Source organism: Piliocolobus tephrosceles, chromosome 12 (assembly GCF_002776525.5).
Source record: "Piliocolobus tephrosceles isolate RC106 chromosome 12, ASM277652v3, whole genome shotgun sequence".
NCBI lineage: Eukaryota > Metazoa > Chordata > Mammalia > Primates > Cercopithecidae > Piliocolobus > Piliocolobus tephrosceles.
The window spans coordinates 23,026,879-23,044,872 of NC_045445.1; positions in this window are offsets into that span (position 1 = coordinate 23,026,879).

Genomic DNA, 17,994 nt, shown 5'->3' on the forward strand with positions numbered 1-17,994 from the left:
TCTTTCTTTCTTTCTTTCTTTTTTTTTTTTTTTATGAGACGGAGTCTCACTCTGTCGCCCAGGCTGGAGTGCTGTGGCCGGAACTCAGCTCACTGCAAGCTCCGCCTCCTGGGTTCACGCCATTCTCCTGCCTCAGCCTCCCGAGTAGCTAGGACTACAGGCAGCCGCCACCTCGCCCGGCTAATTTTTTGTATTTTTTAGTAGAGACAGGGTTTCACCATGTTAGCCAGCATGGTCTCCATCTCCTGACCTCGTGATCCGCCCGTCTCGGCCTTCCAAAGTGCTGGGATTACAGGCTTGAGCCACCGCGCTCGGCCAAGTGCATTTTTCAAAGAAACTAGGCTACCAGCACAGTGACTCTTGCAATGCCTTTAACCTATGCTTCTAGATGGAGTTAGCTACCTTGTATTATTAGACCTTTATGCTCTATTAGAACTGTCTTGGTGAGAAGCAAAATACACCTTTTGGTGTATTGCAGCAAAGTGTAATGGATGACATACAAAAACCGCGCTCAGAAACTAGGAGACAATGAGGGAATAGTAGATTGTAGAACTAATAACAAATAGATAGCTCCTCCTAGTAGTTAACTCTTCCACTGTGTTTATTCCATACCACTAGCTGTTAATATCACTAGATGATTTTAACTAATACTTTAATAAACGTTTGTTGATGTTGAAGGTGTCTCTTTGCAGAAACATAGCAAGTCCTCTTCCCTGCTGCTATTCATTTGCACTTATAATGTATTAATTGAATATTTGTTTTTGTAAACCACTTGGCTAGGCACTTTGGCATGTTATGGGAAGAACAAGACATTGATCCTGCCCTTAAGGACCTGAGAATTTATAAGGGGAGGTAAGACCTGAACGCAAAGCTCACTAGGTCAGAGTAGAGAACGGAGATGTTCTAATAATGCTGCTGAAGCACATGGTGAATGATGAGAAAGGACAAAAGGGATTTAGAAGGCCTTGAAGGGAGTTAATGCTTGCATTTGTGATTATTTGAGAGGAGTGCTTTAGACATGAAGAAAAACACTGCAACAGGAAATGTTTGGAAAATAAGAAAATAATCTCATAAGGCTGAAAAGGCAGATGGGAAGAGACTCTGAGTGACATGTCAAAGGTTGTTTTTAAAAACATCTCAGAGGCTCCTGAATGTCATACAAAGGATTTAAAAATGTTTTGGTAGGCAACAAGTAGCCAGAGAAGATTTCTAAGCAGAAAATTGTACAGCCAGACATATGCTTTAGGAAAGCTAACATACTAATAACAAGTAGAATGGAAGTGGTCTCCAGTCATCAAACAAATTTTAAAAGAAACAGCCAGAACGTCTGGAGGCAAAAACAAACAAACAAAAACAAAAAACAAAACACAAATTTCATGATGACTTCAACAGTCTGATGAAAGCTTACTAGACTGTGAACAAGGAGATTAGAAGTAGGAAAAGAAAGGCAATGACAAAGTCAAGAGATGTTGAAAATGTGTAACTGCTAGGCTTTGAAGATGGATGGGATGTGAGGAACATGAGAGATGGAAGTGACTGTCATATTCAGTCTGGCTAACTGGAAAGATTGCAATATCATTAATGGAGACAAGGAACACAAGAAGAAGAAAAGGTATGGAGGTGTTGATGATGTGTTTGATTTTTAAAAACAGCTCTGAAGAGGAGCACTTCTCAAACTTTAAGGTACATGCGAATTACACGAGGATTTTGCTAAAATGAAGATTGATTCACTAGGTGAGGAGCAGGGTTTGAGTTTCTACATTTATAACAAGCTTGCAAGAAAAGTCAATATCACTGGGCCTCAGATCACACTTTAAAGCAGCAAGGCTGCAGAGGATAGCAGGCTCAGTACTCAGGGAGAATTTTGGTAGAATAAGGCAGGCCTGCCCAGTAGAAGTGCCAAGAAATATATTTGAGCAAAATACTAATTTAAAAATCTACATAAAAGGAAAAAACATGCTTTAGGCAAAATACATTTTTTAATTAGCACATTTATTTTTAAAGTACTTTTAACTTTTTTGCTACTTATTTAAAGCACCCATATGCATGTATGCATACTCATTCTTCAGCTTCACACATACAACAAACATACAATTTTTTACTCATTACATAATTTTATTTCACATAGAAATTCCTAATAAACACCTAAGTGTCTTGGGGAAAGCCAATATCTACACTGACAAATTAAGATGGAGAACTAAGAAATTAATGCTTTTTTATCATATCATTTTTACATAAAGGACACACAAAACGCGCTGTAAGTTGCTCTTTCTCCATCCCCACACATTCAGAATAAATGTAATCATATGGACAAATAATTCTTTCATCTTGTAATTCTCAGGAAGAAATGTGAATTATCTCTATATGGTACCTCATCACTAGTCAGTAAGTGAACATTTTGGTCAGATACAATAGTTGGCATGATGTAATATAAATTAAATATTTCATTAATTTTATATCTTCTCTAAAGAATTGGGCTAACTCGTCCCATATGCGAAGACGCAGTTGGATCTTATTTAATAGGCAGGGAAGGTACATTGATATAACATGAGTACTTGACTGTGTACAACTTCTCAGGGAACTTATGCATTTACTTTTAACCAAGAAGTTGGTTTCTCTATCGTCAAAAAGAAAGAACATCAAAACAGCCAAGATACCTGCTGTGGAAATGTCTCTTTCATTGGTCTCTGAAATCTTTATTTTATGCTGACTTTCATAAGAAGTATCTAATCTTCCCTACTCGGTCACCTGGGAAGCTGCGATGTTAACTGCCAAGGACTTGCGTGGCAAAAAAAAAAAATACTGAAACTAAAGGACAAGAAGAGGCTCCACATGAATCAGCAAGCAGGGTCAGTGTGAGTCCCATCCCAGGCGTGCCTTGTGAATTTGTAAGAGGAAATACAGAGCCTTGCAGGTGGCATTTCCCCTGGCAATTAGTTTTCAGAAGGCTCCCTGCAAATTATCAGCAGGAATGATGAGCCTATTTCCAAAGCCCTTTCCAACAACCTTCAGATTTCCGGCATTCAGATTGCACTTAAAAATAACAATCAACTTACCAATCTTTTTAGCAGCCTTCTAAATAGGTTGCTGTTCAAAGAAATAATAGGAGAGGCAGACTGAGAAAACAGCAGGCACTTGATAAAGGCTACTATGAATGACTGAGTGAAATGAATGAATATATAAGGGCTTGAATGAAAAGCCTACAAATGCCAGAGTCTGAATCTGTAAATGATCAGAAAAGTATTTTTCCTAAGGGAATTATTTCATCTCAATTTGGAAATACTAATTTCTGGTCTCAGAGAGTACATATAAACTAGTTTCTCTTACAGTCGATTCACATTTATAAAAGTAGGGTTTTTTTTTTTTTTTCAGACAAAGCACATTATAAGAAAAAGAAAAAAAAAACTGATAGCTTTGTTATGTCCTCTGTCTAAGCCTTTGAATCTCTTTGATTGAAATGAGAAACCTGTTCCTGCTGGCTTTCATCCAGTGTTGCAGCACTTCAAGGAAGTTTCAGCTGCATTAGACTTGCTCTCAGCCCATTAAAACCCATAAACCTTAGGGAGACTTCAGAGGGACCCAAAATAGGAAGAAGAATAGGTCCTCCTCTGCTGCTATCCAAATCCATTTCCCACAGTCAGTATGATTTATATGAAGTCAATTTGTTTTCTTTTTTACCTTTTAAAGGGAACTTTATTTTATATTTTATTATCCATATTTAATATGTAAAACATGATTTTTGAATATATGTATATACATAGTAAGATGATTACTACCATCAAAAAGATTTTCATATCTATCTCCTCTCATAGTTATCCCTTTTTTTGTGGTTAGTGATATGGTTTGGCTATGTCCCCACCCAAATCTCATCTTGAATTGTAGCTCCCACAATTCCCATGTATCATGGGAGGGAGCTGGTGAGAGGTAATTGAATCAAGGGGGTGAGTCTTTCCCATGCTATTCTTGTGATCATGAAGAAGTCTCATGAGATCTGATGGTTTGATAAAGGGAAGTGTCCCTGCACACGCTGTCTTCTCTTGTCTGCCATGTGAGACATGCCTTCAGTTTCAGCCATGATTATGAGGCCTCCCCAGCCACATGGAGCCATGAGGCCATTAAACCTCCTTCTACTGTAAATTGCCCAGTCTTGGGTATGTCTTTATTAGCAGTGTGAAAGTGGACTAGTATGCTAAGGATACCTAAAATCCAAAAAAAATGGCAGATAGGAGACAGAATTAGATGACAACTCCAACTCAGACAGAAAAAGCAGCTTGTGGAGACTCACATCGTAAACTTTTGCTCCAAAAACTACTGCAGGAATATATCAGGAAAGCCAAGAGAATCCACAGACCCTATGAAGGAGACAGATTGCTCCTACAGAACCTGGGAGACAGCGCAAATACTGTGAATGCCCAAACTGTGAAAGTGGGAAAGGGGGATTGTCTGCCCCTGAACACACACCCTCACTGAAGGTCCAGATCACAGGAGAAGAATTTGACCTTACCTGGAGCTGAGATAATTTAGAGAGCAGAGTGAAATACAGGGGTAGAGGAAGAAGCAGGAAAAGACCTGTAGGCACTCTTGGTCCCCAGGGAAGCCATTTCTGACTTGTCTCTCAGGGGTCCTTGGGGAAGGCTGCCAGAGGAACTGGGAAAAGACCACAGGGAGAAGGAAACCTCCAGATGAATTGTGTAATAATTCCAAGTGAACAGGAAGTTTTCTGACCAGAATTCGGGAGAGAGCATGAATATGGTGTGCAGACTTGACAGGCAGGGAGGTGAGAAAGCCCTGCTTACTTTCTCAGTTTGGAGGCTGGTATCCTGGGGCAAGTTCTCAGCCCTGTTTGCCCACTGCCTGGAAACAAACTCGGTGCTGTTAGGGGGGTGTGTGGTGGGAATGAGACCGGCTTTTTAAGTTGCACGTGACCTGGATGAGGCCTATACTGCAGAAAGCCCAACCCAAAAAGAGTCTGAGCTCAGCCATGCCTAACCCTGCCTCCACTTGATGGTTCTTCCCACCCACCCTGGTAGCTAAAGACAAATATCATATTTTCTTGGGAGTTCTAGGGCCCCATCCACAGTCTGATCCTCCCTATATTACCACACCTCATGCTTTCTTGAAAGTGCCAATTCCTAGCAGGAGGCCATCCAGCATAAAACTAGTGCAATGAACAATAATAATACAACTAATGACGCTCACAGAGTCCATTTCACTACCCTGCCACCTCCACCAGAGCAGGTGCTGGAATCCATGGCTGAGAGACCTGAAGACGGTTCACATCACAGGACTCTGTGCAGACACCCCCCAGTACCAGCCAGGAGCCTGGTTGCCCACTGAGTGGCTAGATCCAGAAGGGAAATAACAATCACTACAGTAAGGCTCTCAGCAAGCCACATCCCTAGGAAAAGGTGAGTACAATATCAAGGGAGTACCCCATAAGACAAAAGAATCTGAACAGCAGCCTTGAGCTCCAGATCTTCCCTTTGAGATAGCCTACCCAAGTGAGAAGGAACCAGAGAAAATTCTGGCAATATGACAAAACAAGGTTCTTTAACACTCTCCCAAAATCACACTAGCTTGCCAGCAACAGGTCCAAACCAAGAAGAAATCCCTGAATTGCCAGAAAAAAGAATTCAGATGGTTGATTATTAAGCTACTCAAGGAGGCACCAGAGAAAGGCGAAGTCTGACTAAAGGAAATTAAAAAATAATGATACAACAAATGAAGGAAAAAATCTTCAGTGAAATAGATAGCATACATAAAAAATAATCACAACTTCAGGAAATAAAGGACACACTTAGAGAAATGCAAAATGTACTGAAAAGCCTCAGCAACAGAAACAAAAAAGCAGAAGAAAGAACTTCAGAGTTGAAGACAATGTTTTAAAAATAACACAATCTAACAAAAACAGAGAAAAGAATTTTTAAAATGAACAAAGTCTCCAAGAAGTTTGGGATTATGTTCAACAATCAAACCTAAGAATAATTGGTGCCCCTGAGGAAGAAGACAAATCTAAAAGTTTGGAAAACTTATTTGGGGGAATAATAAAGGAAAACTTCCCTGGCCTTGCTAGAGGTCTAGACATCCAAATACAAACCCAAGGAGCACCTGGGAAATTCATCACAAAAAGATCATCACCTAGGCACATAGCCATCAGGTTATCTAAAGTCAAGAGAAAGGAAAAAAATCTTAAGAGCATTGCAGCAAAAACATGAGGTAACCTATAAAGGAAAACCTATCAGGTTAACAGAAACCCTACAAGCTAGAAGGGATTGGGGCCCTATCTTCAGCCTCCTTAAACAAAACAATTATTAGCCAAGAATTTCGTATCCAGTGAGACCAAACTTCATCAATGAAGAAAAGATACATGCTTTTTCAGACAAACAAGTGCAGAGAGAATTCACCACTAACAGGCCAGCACTACAGGAACTGCTAAAAGAAGCCCTAAATCTTGAAACGAATCCTGGAAACACATCAAAACAGAAACTATTTAAAGCACAAATCTCACAAGACCTATGATGTGGTGTGGCAGTATCCTCGCCCAAATCTCATCTTGAATTCCCATGTGTTGTGGGAGGGATCCAGTGGGAGGTAATTGAATCATGGGAGCAAGACATTCCTGTGATGGTTCTCATGATAGCAAGTAAGTCTCATGAGATCTGATGGTTTTAGAAATGGGAGCTTTCCTGCACAAGCTCTCTTCTCTTCTCTTGTCTGCCTCCATATGCGATGTGCCTTTCAATTTCCACCATAATCGTGAGGCCTCCCAGCCTCATGGAACTGTAAATCCATTAAGCTTCTTTATTTTGTAAATTGCCCAGTCTCAGGTATGTCTTTATCTGCAGCATGAAAACGGACTAATGCAGTAAATTGGTACCAGTAGAGTGGAGGGCTGCTGAAAAGATTGAAACAGAGGTTGAAACAGTTTGGACTGCTCAGAAGAAGACAGGAAACTGTGGGAAAGTTTGGAACTCCCTAGCAACGTGTTGAATGGCTTTGGCAAAAATGCTTGTAATGATATGGATAATAAAATCCAGGCTGAGGTGGTCTCAGATGGAGATGAGGAACTTGTGGGGGAACTAGAGCAAAGGTGACTCTTGTTATGTTTTAGCAAAGAGACTGGTGGCATTTTATCCCTGCCCTAGAAATTTGTGGAACTGTGAACTTGAGAGAGATGATTTAGGGTATCTGGGGGAAGAAATTTCTAAGCAGCAAAGCATTCAAGATGTGACTTGGGGGTTGTTAAAGGCATTCAGTTTCAAAAGGGAAACAGAGCATAAAAGTTTGGAAAATTTGCAGCCTGGCAATGTGATAGATAAGAAAATTCCATTTTCTGAGAAGTTCAAGATGGCTGCATAAATTTGCATAAATAACAAGGAGTTGAATGTTAATCATCAAGACAGTGGAGAAAATGTCTCCAGGGCATATCAGAGACATTTGCAGCAGCCCCTCCCATCACAGGCCCAAAGGTTTAGGAGGAAAAATGGTTTTGTGGGCCAGGCTCAGGGTCCCTCTGCTGTGTGCAATCTAGGAACTTGGGGCCCTGCATCCCGGTTGTTCTAATCATGGCTGAAAGGGGCCAATGTAAAGCTTGGGCCATGGCTTCAGAGGGTGCAAGCCCAAAGTCTTGGCAGCCTCCATGTGGTGTTGAGCCTGTGCATGCACAGAAGTCAATAATTGGGGTTTGAGAACCTCAATCTAGATTTCAGAGGATATATGGAAATGCCTGAATGTCCAGGAAGAAGTTTGCTGCAGGGGCAGAACCTTCATGCAGAACGTCTGCTAGGGCAGTGTGGAAGGGAAATGTGGGATTGGAGCCCCCACACAGAGTCCCTACTGTGGCACCGTTTAGTGGAGCTGTGAGAAGAGGGCCACCGTCCTCCATATCCCAGAATGGTAGATCCACTTGCAGTTTGCACCGTACACCTCAAAAAGCCACAGACACTCAGCACCAGTCCATGAAAGCAGCTAAGAGGGAGGCTATACCCTGCAAAGCCGCAGGGGCAGAGCTGCTCAAGGCTGTGGGAGTCCACTTCTTTCATCAGAATGACCTGGTTGTGAGACATAGAGTCAAAGGAGATCATTTTGGAGCTTTAAGATTTGACTACTTGACTGGATTTTGGACTTGTGTGGGGCCTGTAGCCCCTTTGTTTTGGCCAATTTCTCTGATTTGGAACAGCCATATTTATACAATACCTATTCATCCATTGTATATAGGAAGTAACTAACTTGCTTTTTATATTACAGACTCCTAAGTAGAAGGGATTTGTCTTATCTCAGATGAGACTTTGGACTGCGGACTTTTGAGTTAATGCGGAAATGAGCTAAAGTTTGGGAGACTGTTGGGAAAGCATGATTGGTTTTGAAATGTGAGGACATGAGATTTGGGAGGGGCAGGGACAGAGTGATATGGTTTGGCTATGTCCCCATCCAAATCTCATTTTAAATTCCCACGTGTTGTGGGAGGGACCCGGTGGGAGGTAATTGAATCAAAGGAACAGGTCCTTCCCATGATGTTCTCGTGATAGCAAATAAGTCCCATGAGATCTGAAGGTTTTCAAAACGGGAGTTTCCGGACCAGGCACAGTGGCTGATGCCTATAATCCCAGCCCTTTAGGAAGCCAAGGCAGGTAGATCACCTGATGTCAGGAGTTTGAGACTGCAACCTGGGAGCAGAGGTTGCAGTGAGCTCAGATAGTGTCACTGCACTCCAGCCTGGGCAACAAGAGAGAAACTCCATCTGAAAAAAAACAAAAACAAAAACAAACAAACAAACAAAATAAAATGGGAGTTTCCCTACACAAGCCCTCTTCTCTTCTCTTGTCTGCCACCATGTGAGATGTGCCTTTCACCAGCTGCCATGGTTGTGAGGCCTCCCCAACCACGTGGAACTGTAAGTCCATTAAACCTCTTTCTTTTGTAAGTTGCCCAGTCTCAGATATGTCTTTATCAGCAGCATGAAAATGGACTAATACGACCTGTAAAACAAAAAGACAATAAATAAATAAAAACCAAGGTATTCAGGCAACAAATGACACAATGAATGGAATAGTACCTTACATCTCAATAATAACTTTGAATGTAAATGGCCTAAATGCTCCACTTAAAAGATACAGAATTGCAGAATGGATAAGAATTCACCAGCCAAGTATCTGCTGCCTTCAAGATACTCACCTAACACATAAGGACTCACATAAACTTAAGGTAAAGGGTGGAAAGACATTCCATGCAAATTGACACCAAAAGCTAGCAAGATTAGCTATTCTTATATCAGATGAAACAAACTTTAAAGCAACAGCAGTTTTAAAAGACAAAGAGGGACATTATATAACGATAAAAGGCCTTGTCCAACAGGAAAATATCACAATCCTAAATATATATGCACCGAACACTGGAGCTTCCAAATTTATAAAATAATTACTACTAAACCGAAGAAATGAAATAGACAGCAACACAATAATAATGGGGGACTTCAATACTGCACTGACAGCACTAGACAGGCCATCAAGACAGAAGGTCCACAAAGAAACAATGGATTTAAACTATACCCTAGAACAAATGGCATTAACAGCAGGTATTTACAGAACATTGTAACCAACAACCACAGAATACACATTCTATTCATCAGCACATGGAACTTTCTCCAAGATAGACCATATGCTAGGGCACCAAACAAGTCTCAATAAAGTTAAGAAAATTGAAATTATACCAAATATTTTCTCAGACCACAGTGGAATAAAATTGGAAATCAACTCCAAAAGGAACCTTTAAAACCATGCAAATACATGGAAATTAAATAACCTGCTCCTGAATGATCACTGGGTCAATAATGACATCAAGATGAAAATATAAAAATTCTTTGAACTGAACAATAATAGTGATATGACCTATCAAAACCTTTGGGATACAGCTAAAGTAGTGCTAAGAGGAAAGTTCACAGCATTAAATGTCTACATCAAAAAGTCTGAAAAAGCACAAATAAACATCTAGGGTCATACCTCAAGGAACTAGAGAAATAAGAACAAACTAAGCTCAAACCCAGCAGAAGAGAAGAAATAACAAAGGTAAGAGCAGAACTAAGAGCAGAGCTAAATTGAATTGAACAAAAAAATACAGAAGACAAATGAAACAAAATGCTGGTTCTAAGAAAAGATAAAATTGTTAGACCATTAGCAAGATTTACCAAGAAAAGAGAGCAGATCAAAATAAGCTCAATTAGAAATGAAATGGGAACTATTACAACTGAAAGCACAGAAATACAAAATTTCATTCAAGATTACTATGAGCACCTTTACGCACACAAACGTGAAAACTCAGAGGAGATGGATAAATTCCTGGAAATATACAATCCCCCTAACTTAAATCAGGAAGAATTAGAAACCCTGAACAGATCAATAACAAGCAGTGAGATTGAAACAGTGGTTTTAAAATTACCAAATAAAAAATAAGTCCAGGACCAGACGGATTCACAGTTGAATTCTATCAGACACTCAAAGAAGAATTGGTACCATTCCTATTGGCACTATTCCACAAGAAAGAGAAAGACGGAATCCTCCCTAAATCATTCTGTGAAGCCAGTATCACCCTAATACTAAAATCAGGAAAGGACATAACAAAAAAAAAAAAAAAAAAAAGAAAGAAAACTGCAGACCAATATCCCTGATGAACATAGATGCAAAAATCCTTAACAAAGTACTAGCTTACTGAAACCAACAGCATATCAAAAAGATAATCCACCATGATCAACTGGGTTTTATACCAGGGATACAGGGACGGTTTAACATACACAAGACAATAAATGTGATATACCACAAAAACAGAATTTTTTAAAAAATCACACGATCATCTGAATAGATGCAAAAAAAGAATTTGACAAAACACAGCATCCCTTTATGATTAAAATCCTCACCGAAATCAATATCCAAGGGACATACCCTAACCCTAACCCTAACCCAACATAATAATGAAAGGAGAAAAATTGAAAAAATTCCCTCTGAGAACTTGAATGAGACAAGGATGCCCACTCTTACCACTTCTATTCAACACAGTACTGGAAGTCCTAGCCAGAGCAATCAGACAAGAGAAAGAAATAAAGGGCATCCAAATCGGTAAAGAGGAAGTCAAACTGTCACTGTTTGCTGATGAGATGATTGTATACCTAGAAAACCCTAAAGACTCCTCCAAATAGGTCCTAGAACTAATCGATGAATTCAGCAAAGTTTCAGGATACAAAATTTATGTACAGAAATCAGTAGCTTCACTATACACCAACAGTGATCAAGCTGAGAATCAAATCAAGAACTCAACCCATTTTACAATAGTTGCAAAAAAAAAAAAACTTAGGAATATACCTAACCAAGGAGGTGAAAAACCTTGACAAGGAAAACTACAAAACATTGCTGAAAGAAATTATAGATGACACAAACAAATGGAAAAACATCCCATGCTCATGGATGGGTAGAACCAATGTTGTGAAAATGACCATCCTGCCAAAAGCAATCTACAAATTCAATGCAATTTCCATCAAAATACCACCATCATTACTCACAGAACTAGAAAAAAAAATTCTAAAATTCATATGGAAAAAAAAGGAGCCTGTGTAGCCAAAGTAAGACAAAGCAAAAACAACAAATCAAGAGGAATCACATTACCTGACTTCAAACTACACTATAAGGCCATAGTCACCAAAAGAGCATGGTACTGGTATAAACATAGGCACATAGAACAATAGAACAGAATAGAGAACCCAGAAATAAACCCAAATACCCACAGCCAACTGATTTTTGAAAAAGCAAACAAAAACCTAAAGTGGGAAATGGACATCCTATTCAACAAATGGTACTGGGATAATTGATAAGCCACATGTAGGAAAATGAAACTGGATTCTCATCTCTCACCTTATACAAAAATCAACTCAAGATGCATCAAGGACTTAAATGCAAGCCCTGAAACTATAAAACTTCTAGAAGATAACATCAGAAAAACCCTTCTAGACATTGGCTTAGGCAAAGACATCATGATCAAGAACCCAAAAGGAAATGCAACAAAAACAAACATAAATAGGCGGGACTTAATTAAATTAAAGAGCTTCTGCATCACAAAAGGAAAAGTCGGCAGAGTAAACTAAGAGTGGGAGAAAATTTTCACAATCTATACATCTGACAAAGGCCTAATATCCAGAATCTACAAGGAATTTAAACAAATTAGCAAGAAAAATGAAACAATCCCATCAATAAGTGGGCTAAGGGAATGAAGAAACAGTTCTCAAGAGAAGATATACAAATGGCCAACAAACATATGAAAAAATGCTCAACATCACTAATGATCAGGGAAATGCAAATCAAAACCACATGTGATATCAACTTACTCCTGCAAGAATGGCCATAATCAAAAAATCAAAAAATAGTAGATGGTGGTGTGCATGTGGTGAACAGGAAACACTTTTACACTGCTGGTGGGAATTTAAGCTAGTACCACCACTATGGAAAAATGTGGAGATTTCTTAAAGAACTAAAAGTAGAACTACCATTTGATCCAGCAATCCCACTACTTAGTATCTACCCAAAAGAAAAGAAGTAATTATGCAAAAAGGATACTTGCACATGCATGCTTATAGCAGCACAACATGCAATCACAAAAATATGGAAAAAGCCCAAATGCCCATCAATGAACAAGTGGAAAAAGAAATTATGAGATATATACACACATATATACATATATATGTGTGTATATATATATATATATATATATATAAAGGAATACTACTCAGCTATAAAAAGAAACAAATTAAAGCCATTCATATCAACCTGGATAGAACTGGAGAATAATATTTCAGGTGAAATACTCAGGAATGGAAAACCAAACATCGTATCTTCTCACTCATAAGTGGGAGCTAAGCTATGAGGATGCAAAGGCATAAGAATGATACAATGGACTTTGGGGACTTGAGGGAAAAGGTGGAAAGTAAGTGAGGGATAAAGACTACAGATTGGGGGGGCACACGCAAGATGGCCGAATAGGAACAGTTGCAACCTCCAGCTTCCAGCGTGAGTGACACAGAAGACAGGTGACTTCTGCATTTTGAACTGAGTTCATCTCACTGGGGCATGTTGCACAGTTGGCACTGGTCTGTGGGTGCAGCCCGACCAGTGAGAGCTGAAGCAGGGTGAGGCATCGCCTCACCTGGGAAGTGCAAGGAAGAAGGGAATTCCTTTTCCTAGCCAAAGGAAATTGAGACACACAACACCTGGAAAATTGGGTAACTCCCACCCTAATACTCTGCTTTACCAAGGGTCTTAGCAAACGGCAAACCAGGAGATTATATCCAACACCTGGCCCAGAGGGTCTCATGCCCACGGAGCCTCCCTCATTGCCAGCACAGCAGTCTGAGATCTAACTGCAAGGTGGCAGTGAGGCTGGGGGAGGGGTGCCCGCCATTGCTGAGGCTTAAGTAGGTAAAAAAGCGGCTGGGAAGCTCGAATTGGGTGGAGCCCAACAAAGCTCAAGGAGGCCGGCCTGACTCTGTAGACTCCTCCTCTGGGGACAGGGCATAGCTAAACAAAAAGCAGCAGAAACCTTGGCAGAGGAAAATGCCCCCGTCTGACAATTTTGAAGAGAGCAGTGGATCTCCCAGCATGGAGGTTGAGATCTGAGAATGGACAGACTGCCTGCTCAAGTGGGTCCCTGATCCCTGAGTAGCCTAACTGGGAGATATCCCCCACTAGGTGCAGACCGACATCTCACACCTCACACGGCAGGGTACACCCCTGAGACGAAGCTTCCAGAGCAAGAATCAGACAGCAACGCTCGCTGTTCAGCAATATTCTATCTGCTGCAACCTTTGCTGCTGATACCCAGGCAAACAGCGTCTGGAGTGGACCTCAAGCAAACTCCATCTGACCTACAGCAGAGGGTCCTGACTGTTAGAAGGAAAACTAACAAACAGAAAGGACACCCACACCAAAACCCCATCAGCATTAGTACGTCACCATCATCAAAGACCAAAGGCAGATAAAACCACAAAGATGGGGAAAAAGCAGTGCAGAAAAGCTGGAAATTCAAAAAATCAGAGCGCATCTCCCCCTCCAAAGGAACGCAGCTCACCGCCAGCAACAGAACAAAGCTGGACGGAGAATGAATTTGACGGGGTTGAGAGAAGAAGGCTTCGGTCAATCAAACTCAGAGCTAAAGTAGGGACTGCATAACCAGCACAAAGAAACTAAAAACCTTGAAAAAAGAATGGATGAATGGATAACTAGAATAATCAATGCAGAGAAGATCTTAAAAAAACTGATAGAGATGAAAACCGTAACACAAGAACTACGTGACAAATGCACAAGCTTCAATAACCAACTCGATCAACAGGAAGAAAGAGTATCAGCAATTAAAGATCAAATGAATGAAATGAAGTGAGAAGAGAAGGGTAGAGAAAAAAGAGTAAAAGAAATGAACAAAGTCTCCAAGAAATATGGGATTATGGGAAAAGACCAAATCTACATCTGATTGGTGTGCCTGAAAGCGACGGGGAAAATGGAACCAAGTTGGAAAACACTCTACAGGATATCATCCAGGAGAACTTCCCCAACCTAGAAAGGCAGGCCAACATTCAAATTCAGGAAATACAGAGAATGCCACAAAGATACTCCTCACGAAGAGCAACTACAAGACACATAATTGTCAAATTCACCAAAGTTGAAATGAAGGAAAAAATCTTAAGGACAGCCAGAGAGAAAGGTCGGGTTACACACAAAGGGAAGCCCATCAGACTAACAGCAGATTTCTCGGGAGAAACTCTCCAAGGCAGAAGAGAGTGGGGACCAATATTCAACATTCTTAAAGAAAAGAATTTTCAACCCAGAATTTCATATCCAGCCAAACTAAGTTTCATAAGTGAAGAAAAAATAAAATCCTTTACAGACAAGCAAATGCTTAGAGATTTTGTCACCACCAAGCCTGCCCTACAAGACATCCTGAAGGAGGCACTAAACATGGAAAGGAACAACAGGTACCAGCCATTGCAAAAACATGTCAAAATGTAAAGTCCATCGATGCTAGGAAGAAACTGCATCAACTAGCGAGCAAAATAACCAGCTAATATCATAATGACAGGATCAAGTTCACACATAACAATATTAACCTTAAATGTAAATGGACTAAATGATCCAATCAAAAGACACAGACAGGCAAATTGGATACAGAGTCAGGACCCATCAGTTTGCTGTATTCAGGAGACCCATTTCACATGCAGAGAACACATTGGCTCAAAATAAAGGGATGGAGGAAGATCGACCAAGCAAATGGAGAACAAAAAAAGCAGGGGTTGCAATCCTAGCCTCTGATAAAAACAGACTTTAAACCATCAAAGATCAAAAGAAACAAAGAAGGCCATTATATAATGGTAAAGGGATCAATTCAACAGGAAGAGCTAACTATTCTAAATATATATGTACCCAATACAGGAGCACCCAGAGTCATAAAGCAAATCCTTAGAGACTTACAAAGAGGCATAGATCCCCATACAATATAATGGGAGACTTTAACACCCCACTGTCAACATTAGACAGATCAACAAGACAGAAAGTTAACAAGGATATCCAGGAATTGAACTCAACTCTGCACCAAGTGGACCTAGTAGACAACTACAGAACTCTCCACTCCAAATCAACAGAATATACATTCTTCTCAGCACCACATCACACTTATTCCAACTGACCACATAGTTGGAAGTAAAGCACTCCTTAGCAAATGTAAAAGAACAGAAATTATAGCAAACTCTCTCACAGAACACAGTGCAATCAAACTAGAACTCAGGACTAGGAAACTCAATCAAAACCACCCAACTACATGGCAACTGAACAACCTGCTCCTGAATGACTACTGGGTACATAACGAAATGAAGGCAGAAATCAACATATTCTTTGAAACCAATGAGAACAGAGATATAACATACCAGAATCTCTGGGACACATTTAAAGCAGTATGTAGAGGGAAATTTATATAATAAATGCCCACAAGAGAAAGCAGGAAAGATCTAAAATTGACACCCTAACATCACAATTGAAAGTACTAGAGAAGCAAGAGCAAACACATTCAAAAGCTAGCAGAAGGCAAGAAATAACTAAGATCAGAGCAAAACTGAAGGTGATAGAGACACAAAAAAACTCTCCAAAAATCAATGAACCCAGGACCTGGTTTTTTGAAAAGATCAACAAAATTGATAGACAACTAGCAAGACTAATAAAGAAGAAAAGAGAGAATAATCAAATAGACTCAATAAAAAATGATAAAGACAATATCACCACTGACCCCACAGAAATACAAACTACCATCAGAGAATACTATAAACACCTCTACACAAATAAACTAGAAAACCTAGAAGAAATGGATAATTTCCTGGACACTTACACTCTCCCAAGACTAAACCAGGAAGAAGTTGAATCCCTGAATAGGCCAATAGCAGGCTCTGAAATTGAGGCAATAATGAATAGCCTACCAACCAAAAAAGTCCAGGACCAGATGGATTCACCGCCAAATTCTACCAGAGGTAGAAGGAGAACTTGGTACCATTCCTTCTGAAACCATTCCAATCAATAGAAAAAGAGGGAATCCTCCCTAACTCATTTTATGAGGTCAACATCATCCTGATACCAAAGCCTGACAGAGATACAACCAAAAAAGAGAATTTTAGACTAATATCCCTGATGAACATCGATGCAAAAATCCTCAATAAAATACTGGCTAAGTGAATCCAGCAGCACACCAAAAAGTTTATCCACCATAATCAAGTGGGCTTCATCCCTGGGATGCAAGGCTGGTTCAACATATGCAAATCAATAAACGTAATGCAGCATATAAACAGAACCAAAGACAAAAACCACATGATTATCTCAATAGATGCAGAAAAGGCCTTTGACAAAATTCAACAGCCCTTCATGCTAAAAAGTCTCAATAAATTTGGTATTGATGGAACATATCCCAAAATAATAAGAGCTATTTATGACAAACCCACAGCCAATATCATACTGAATGGGTAATAACTAGAAGCATTCCCTTTGAAAACTGGCACAAGACAAGGATGCCCTCTCTCCATTCCTATTCAACATTGTGTTGGAAGTTCTGGCTAGGGCAATCAGGCAAGAGATAGAAATAAAGGGTATTCAGTTAGGAAAAAAAGAAGCCAAATTGTCCCAGTTTGCAGATGACATGATTGTATATTTAGAAAAACCCATCGTCTCAGCCCAAAATCTCCTTAAGCTGATAAGCAACTTCAGCAAAGTCTCAGGATACAAAATCAATGTGCAAAAATCACAAGCATTCTTATACACCAGTAACAGACAAACAGAGAGCCAAATCATGAATGAACTCCCATTCACAATAGCTTCAAAGTGAATAAAATACCTAGGAATCCAACTCACAAGGGATGCGAAGGACCTCTTCAAGGAGAACTACAAACCACTGCTCAGTGAAATAAAAGAGGACACAAACAAATGGAAGAACATACCATGCTCATGGATAGGAAGAATCAATATTATGAAAATGGCCATACTGCCCAAGGTAATTTATAGATTCAATACCATCCCCATTAAGCTACCAATGACTTTCTTCACAGAATTGGAAAAAACTGCTTTAAAGTTCATATGGAACCCAAAAAACCCCACATTGCCAAGACCATCCTAAGCCAAAAGAACAAAGCTGGAGGCATCACGCTACCTGACTTCAAACTATACTACAAGGCTACAGTAACCAAAACAGCATGGTACTGGTACCAAAACAGAGATATAGACCAATGGAACAGAACGGAGCCCTCAGAAATAATGCCACACATCTACAACCATCTGATCTTTGACAAACCTGACAAAAACAAGAAATGGGGAAAGGATTCCCTATTTAATAAATGGTGCTGGGAAAATTGGCTAGCCATAAGTAGAAAGCTGAAACTGGATCCTTTCCTTACTCCTTATACGAAGATTAATTCAAGATGGATTAGAGACTTAA